The sequence below is a fragment of the Bacillus rossius genome, chromosome 1 (assembly GCF_032445375.1).
Source record: "Bacillus rossius redtenbacheri isolate Brsri chromosome 1, Brsri_v3, whole genome shotgun sequence".
In the NCBI taxonomy this organism is placed as follows: domain Eukaryota; kingdom Metazoa; phylum Arthropoda; class Insecta; order Phasmatodea; family Bacillidae; genus Bacillus; species Bacillus rossius.
The window spans coordinates 1403370-1412088 of record NC_086330.1 but is presented as its reverse complement, the minus strand read 5'-3'; positions in this window follow the sequence as shown (position 1 = coordinate 1412088).

Below are 8719 nucleotides of genomic sequence, written 5' to 3'. Positions count from 1 at the left end.
GCATAAAGCTACTATGACGTAGGCATCCCCTAAGAAAGGATTTTGAGATGCAGGCTATATAAGATTAGTAACTTTTCAGTTTAAAATATACGAATTTCTGTATGCTGACTTACTCATCACGAGATCTCTAAAACTATACACCCGATTGACTTGAAATTTAGCATAGTTACTGATTTTGTGATTTAGACGCTCACTAAGAACGGGTTCTGCGGAAATCCGATCCCAAAGGGAGTTTCGGGAGCGTAATATATCATAATTTCCAGTTTTTGGTAGGAAATCACCATGGCAACGGCTGTTGCTTTGTTGGTGCTGCATTCGTCTCTGTGGCAACGACTATTTCATTGTTAGTGCAGTCCTCATCACCGTTGAAATTTTGCGGGTACTTTAAATATCAAAAATTGCCCTTTTTTTCAAGTATATATATTTTACAGACTTGAAATTTCACAGTAATGTTCCTTATGTTACGCAGGATGACATTTTCCGAAAATTAGATCCCATGGGTGGTTAAAACCAGGCAACAGTGGGTACTTTGTCTGCATGAGAACAGGATTTTGCATTGTTCATTCTTTCTGCGTCTCCATGGCAACGGGCATCGCGCGGCAGTGGCGTACCCACAAGGAGGGGCATGTATAATGAGCGGCGCAAGAGTTATCTGCCTGTAGACTGCCGTAGCGAAGTACGGGTACATCAGTTGTACGTTGCGTGCACGAGTCGGGAAACCATCGATGCTATTCATTTTCTCTCCGGTACATAATACAGCATTGTAATAAATTTTCACTGAATTTTTTTTATTTACCATTACTGTAAATGGGAGATGTGGCTTAATTTTTTTTCCATTAGTATAGCCGTGCGAAGCCGGGGCGGGCAGCTAGTTATTTGTATAAGTGTGAATTTCAGTATTGTATTGCATTTAAATATTCTTTTATAATAATACACCTATGTATGTGTTTTGTAGTGGATTTAAGATAGTGCTGTGTGAATAAGGAAAGAAATATAGGCGTGCGGCGACACAGCAAACTTTAAATGAATAAACATATTCACAATTATTATATGTGGTTTATTAATATATTTCAAATAAGTAAGCCATGTCCGTAAATAAACGGATACATTTTTTACATAATTTTTAACGTCTAAAACTCACCTAGGGAAGATATATATGCATATATATTTAACTACAACATGTACAACGTATATTTTGAATACATCAGGAACAAATATGGCACATAATTCAATACACAAATAATGTACATATCTTTATAGTGCATGGATGTTTTTAAATTCTAGGTTTTTAAGTACGTATTTGCAAAAAGGCCCATAGCTATAGATATTCTGGAAGTATGTAATGTAATACATGTATTTATTTACATTTGACTGATGTAATCCTGTAGAGCGTGCCCCGCTACATGTACCTTAATGTTGAACTACTACTTGAGGAGTACTTCAAGTCGAGGTTCTGGCATGGGACCAGAATGGCCATTCGTAAAACCAAGCGAAATGTTCTTGTAGGGTTAACACATTTTTATCAGCAACACACATCACATATAAACTGAATTAACTAAATTTCTTCTAAAAGAGATGTAATATAGCTGTGTTAATATTTCGATGCAAAGCAGTTAGAATTTATGTTTGCCTACCATTTGAAAAATGTTTTAAGTATCCATGAAATTTTTATTTGTAAACGTGAAAAAATACAAAATTGATTAAAATATTTGTTCTAGTAATATAAGGTAGTATTATGTATTGTTTATATTTTTAAGTTTGATTGATTTTGTATACATTTAAACGTATGATTTCCATTGTATCTCATGTTTTTTACAAAGAAATTCTAAAGATATACAACACAAGTAACTAAAATTATCAAAACAAAAAACCCATAAAGATTTAGGAACCACGTATGATCATAACAGTCAAATAACCATCGATAAAATGGTAAAAATTATACACAGTAAAATTCTAAACAAGTAAATTCACCAAAATCACTACACCGAATGACAAACACTTGTCTGTAAAATAGCTACGAATACTAATTACAATCTATTAAATTATTATAGCTATAAAATAACCATGTTAAAAACCAATAAAACAGTAACATAAGACACAGCCATTGTAACATGAAGTAGAGGCATACAGATAAGACAACACAGACTTGATGTTAAATCTCGGTGCACCAATAGGAGGGAAGTAGTCTCTGATTGGACGAGAGAGGAGTGGATCTTTTTGGACACAGAGCGCCTTCTTTTGAGACTGTTTGGATGATAATGTATTTTAATTTTTCTAAAACATTTTCTGTTTTCTGCAAAGAATGCTTCGCTCTGAACTTGTCAGTCATATTCCTTTTAAGGCCCTTGCCCACCCGGACACACGCGCTGCGCACAGCTTCAGGGAAAACCTCGCGATTTGAAAACTACTCAAAGATATCCGAGTAGCGTCTGTTCACCAGAACTACTTAAGAATTCGCTGAGGGCGGATAAGTAGTTTAGTTCCCGCATTAAGTTTTTAAACAGTATTTTTGGAAGAGTTAAAATAACTAAAACGCGTGTTCTCAGAGTAAGTTTAGGCATGAAACAACGGCACAGATTCCTTAAACCACTTAAGGGTCTTTCATTACACATTCATATTCATTTATTCGCCATATAATATATTGGTTACCACTCAAATATCATAATCGCTATATGCACGAATAAAAGTCAGCGCGCCAGTTCACAACCATGCGCTTAGAGGCGATACCGCCGTAGAAGCACCAGCAAGTGTCGACTTTATCATCCCGCCTCACTAACACCCCTACACCCCTGACTAGGTGGGCCCCTTAATATTACACTCTGTTGGTTGCTGACGCTTCTGTTGCAGTCAGTGGAAGCCATTTCCTTGATAAGTATTTGTTGACATGTTTCTGACAGTATTTTATACAATTATTGGTGCAGTCATGTTCTATATTTATTTGGAGTAAAAAAATACTTTTAGTTATTATTTTATTGAAAAATCATGTTAACATAAATTAACTGTCCGGTTTGAAAAGAGTGCCTAAGACATTAAGTTTAAGAACTACAATTTATATTCGGAACAACTTGTTTTTATTATAAGCCCACGCTTAAGACACAATTACAATATTTCAAATGCCACAACTCCTACATTGTGTGCCACACCAAGTCTCGATATTCCAGTAATAACAAGGTATTATCAAAGAAACCCGTAAATACGTAGTGAATAGTCACACACGAGCGGCTGTCAAAGGTGCCGCTCGAAGTGACAAGGGTCGGCCAGCATCAGCTCACGTGCTCACGTGCTCACGTGCTCGCAGCTGCAGGGATAGAGGGGTCACGTGACAGCGAGGAGGGGGGAGTGGAACCCCCCCTCAGAGGCCAGGCTGGGAGGCCTAGAGGCGTCTGAGTCCACCTGACTGCCACACTGGCTTACAGCGACGTTGCAAGTAAAGTAACAATATCTCATTCTCTATCAATAGCACTGCAGTAGAACCTCTCATGTCCGACCATAACGGGACCGGGCCATGGTCGGAACGGCCAAAAAGTCGGATATCCGTAGGAGCAAAAAAAAGCCTTTCCCAGCTATACAGTATGTACAGTAATACAACTGTATTTGTAAAAATGATGATGCATACATTTCAAACATTTACTTTTGTTAAATTATAGATGAGAAGATGAATACAATGTAAGCATACCGTATTTAAAGAATTCAGTAATATATTTTTGTTTCAGTTTTGCCAAATCTTTATTTTGCGGGAGTGTCCCTCCACTTTTTTTTTGCCCACAATACACAAATTTATGTTTAAAAAAATTAGTTGTCTGTAAAGTCGGTTTACGGACGATAGTTTAACGTGACGTCATAACAAAACATCGATGAAATGATTGATCCAGAAGAAAAGGAAATATCATATTCGGCCTGAGGCTGAGCTGTAATAAGTTTTTGCAACCAAACCAGTTAGGCATTAAAAATATTATATTCTTTGAGGAAGAAATTTTTTAATTTTTATATCTTTTGTATGATAAAATCTACGTCTGCACACTTTTATGAATAAAATTGAATCATTTTTATTGAATTATCACTATTTTGTATGGATACAAAGGAGTGAAATGAAATGTACAATTTAATTTATAAATTTACTTTTATTTGAATTCATTAATTCAAATTTATTTATGACTTTTGAAATGTTGCGTGCACCGTATTTATTTTTACAAGTACAAAAAAAACTCGCAGCTGCCGGGATTCGAACCGTCAACCAGTTAGCAATGCTGACCGCACGGCCACGAGCCCATACTAAGAATAGAATTGTTTCAGATGTTATATAAGATTTATAAAAATTTTGTTCACGGTAAGGGAATAATATTATTTCGTTTTTATAATACGATTTTATAACAAATACGCATCCCAAATACACCAAACTTATTTATAATGTGTTACAATATTTTTTAAAAAATTTGTGCAAATGATCCCGTGTGTAATTTGAATTATTATGTGTAACTGTAAAACACCATTGTTGGTTCAAAACGTATTTGAATATTCAACATTACTTTTAAATAACCGTACCGATTGTGCTGAAAATCGGTGGACGATCGTTAAATTACATAATATTAATAATCCAAACGACGAAAATATGATTGAAAAGTCAAATCGATGGTTGTTCCAATCGAGTGGAAGAGAGATGCCACGCATGCGTACAATGAGCAAACAGAACACATCCGTAGTGGGACATCCGTAGTGGGACACTTTTTCGTGCGTGCAGCCGGCGTTCATCGATTTATTAGACGTTGTCACGTCAAAAACATAGAAGAGTACAAGATTGTAGTACGAGCACATTCTACACCAACAATCACGGCTGAACTGACAGTTTGCGACACGAAAACATGTAGATGCGTCATTTTTTCTAGTCTGAACAGGCTCGCCAACTACGGAGACTAGGTCGGATATCCGGAGGAGTCGGTGGTGGGAAGGTCGGATATGAGGGGTTCTACTGTAAATAAACTGCAATACTTAGATAGGGTCACTGACCAGTTGCTATCTTGCATTTTGGTGACCTTTGACCTTCAAACTTCCTCAAATATGACCAGGAAAATTTTCCAATTCCAAGGAAGATATTACGGTTGGTGATGTTGGTACACCTAGCGCCGGGATCTCCTCCGAGGGCGTCACACCTTCCATAGATGTTGACATTGGAAATACATAAGGAGGCTTAACGAGAGCTAATCCCCACTCCACCAAAGCGACAGGCTAACTGAGTCTCCACCTTGCCTCTGCTTGTATACTCTCTGTGAGTTGTGCGATTTTGTGAGTCAAAACATTTAAATTTTAATTATTTGAATTGAATTTTATTTGTGTTTATTTTATATGAATTATATATACACATTAACATTGCTAAAGCTACATTTAGCTTCAGCTAGTTCCAATGGCCCCAATTGTTCCAACTGGCTTCATATTGCTACAATGTCTCCCATTGCTCTAACTAGCTTTACATAGCTCCAATGGTACAATTTCTTCAAATGGACACAATGTACATATGTACAATGGACATATGGACAATGGACATATGGACACAATGTCTCCTCCTGATCACATTTAAATGCAATAGTACCAAATGACTGAGTTCAACAGTCGTATGTACGTTATACTAACAGTTAATGTTATGTCTCAGTTCTTAAATATAGTCCATGCTTCTTTGGTGATGGAAAAATAATCAGAATTTTGCGAAAGCAAGTAGAAGTGTTAACTTGCTGACTAATACATATGGATCGTTCCATGACTTGTAATCAATTTCGTCTGTTCCTTTTATCTTCTGTTCATGTTTATTGTTAATTTATTTTTCAGTCTCTAGAGTCTTCATTAATGTTATCATCAACATAGACATGATACAACCCATTATTCCAGTGATCATTGACATCGTATACATTAAAACTAATATTTCCGTTCATTCCGTAACGACGTTTATATCGTTTTTGTCGCACAGCCTCATCATAGTATTCAATATTGCAAACTTCATGTGTTTCTATATTGTTCTAAAGTTTATGGTGAGTAGAAATTTGGGGAAGTAATTTTTTTCGTTTTTCAAGTAAATGCTTCACGTCTACATAAATAAGGATGTCGTGATGTCACACTGGTTGGAGTTATAGCGACAATGCATTTGTATAGGTGGTGGGATCAGTTGACTTGTAGGTAAATATTGTGAAGAGAACGTGTGATTTTTTTATGATTGCATTAATCGGAAATCCAAGCAAGTACTCTAAAATTTGTGCAGTAAGTAAAGTTTTTAAATGCATTATTAAAATTGTTTGGTGTTTTAATTATAATGTTATTAAATTGCTCTTCATGACATTATAAATAACTTAAATTCATATATTTATATATTCTATTTTTTTATATTTGAACTTGTTTGGTAAAAACACAATTTGTGTGTCACATTTCAGTCTAGATCAGCGGCTTGGTTGAAATTTTCAGAGTTTTAAGCAGCATTGAGGTTATTTCAAGCCACCTTTATTCATACATACTTAAAAACATGAATTTTTCTTTCGAAATAGGAAACTTTTGAGTTCTTTATGGTATTTTGAGTAATTTTTGAAGAATTCTTGTCAAAGGTCACCAAAATCCAAAGTGATGACTGGTCACTGTCCTATGCACAATCTTCAATCCCAGACTTAACATGTATTTACTACTATCAAAATATTTGAATAGTAACTTAACCTAAGAGTATGTACTTTAAATAATTTTTAAACACTGCCCTGGTGAAAAAAAAAAACATTTACACAATTTCAAATCTAAAACTCATTAAATAAATAAAGAAACCTTCCGTATTTCTATGAAGCTATGTACATGTCTGAAATTCTAATAATTACATAGATAAATACGGTTACATCATAAGTTTATCTGTACATGGGATACATAAACCTTTTACATCCACAGCTTGATTTATAAGGGATTTAAAACTTATCAATGTCAGTCCTTAAACTTAAATATAATTAGAAGTCGGATAATTTATAGCCGAACATTGTCAATTACTAAAAGTTATTTTACCATTTCTGTTATTAAAAACACTCATGTCGATAGGTTCTTCCCCCACAGTAGAAAAAGTCCTGTTTCAGTCATATTAAATAAAACTCTTAACTTTAAACTAACACATTTGATTTACCTAGCTGTCCATCGAATGCTATACAGAGAAATAACAACATATTTAAAAAAAAAGAGTTTAGAAACTAATGGTACAAATAAATAATTATTATATATATAGGTTACACTTAATTCATATCACATTCAGTCAAAAATAATCATCACAAGTATAACACGCCTTAACTTTGGTAGTCCATGCAATTGTTTGGTTTTTGGGTAATACTGTTGAATCAATGCCTATAAACATTTATAATTTTGTTTGATTTTTGACATCTCTAGGCGGTCCATCAATAAAATATGTACACAATATACAATGTACATCTCAAGCATTAATAATAGTGCTTGTAGCAGCTCCGGTACCACCTCCTCACCAGGCTGGAGGTACCAGACCACGGAGTCCCTGAGGACTGCTCACAGCTGTCTCATGGGCTCGTTGCTGGTCTCTGTCACCTCCTCACCAGGCAGGAGGTACCAGACCACGGAGTCCCTGAGGACTGCTCACAGCTGTCTCATGGGCTCGTTGCTGGTCTCTGTCACCTCCCCACCAGGCTGGAGGTACCAGACCACGGAGTCCCTGAGGACTGCTCACAGCTGTCTCATGGGCTCGTTGCTGGTCTCTGTCACCTCCCCACCAGGCTGGAGGTACCAGACCACGGAGTCCCTGAGGACTGCTCACAGCTGTCTCATGGGCTCGTTGCTGGTCTCTGTCACCTCTCCACCAGGCTGGAGGTACCAGACCACGGAGTCCCTGAGGACTGCTCACAGCTGTCTCATGGGCTCGTTGCTGGTCTCTGTCACCTCCCAACCAGGCTGGAGGTACCAGACCACGGAGTCCCTGAGGACTGCTCACAGCTGTCTCATGGGCTCGTTGCTGGTCTCTGTCACCTCCTCACCAGGCTGGAGGTACCAGACCACGGAGTCCCTGAGGACTGCTCACAGCTGTCTCATGGGCTCGTTGCTGGTCTCTGTCACCTCCTCACCAGGCTGGAGGTACCAGACCACGGAGTCCCTGAGGACTGCTCACAGCTGTCTCATGGGCTCGTTGCTGGTCTCTGTCACCTCCTCACCAGGCTGGAGGTACCAGACCACGGAGTCCCTGAGGACTGCTCACAGCTGTCTCATGGGCTCGTTGCTGGTCTCTGTCACCTCCTCACCAGGCTGGAGGTACCAGACCACGGAGTCCCTGAGGACTGCTCACAGCTGTCTCATGGGCTCGTTGCTGGTCTCTGTCACCTCCTCACCAGGCTGGAGGTACCAGACCACGGAGTCCCTGAGGACTGCTCACAGCTGTCTCATGGGCTCGTTGCTGGTCTCTGTCACCTCCTCACCAGGCAGGAGGTACCAGACCACGGAGTCCCTGAGGACTGCTCACAGCTGTCTCATGGGCTCGTTGCTGGTCTCTGTCACCTCCTCACCAGGCTGGAGGTACCAGACCACGGAGTCCCTGAGGACTGCTCACAGCTGTCTCATGGGCTCGTTGCTGGTCTCTGTCACCTCCTCACCAGGCTGGAGGTACCAGACCACGGAGTCCCTGAGGACTGCTCACAGCTGTCTCATGGGCTCGTTGCTGGTCTCTGTCAACTCCTCACCAGGCAGGAGGTACCAGACC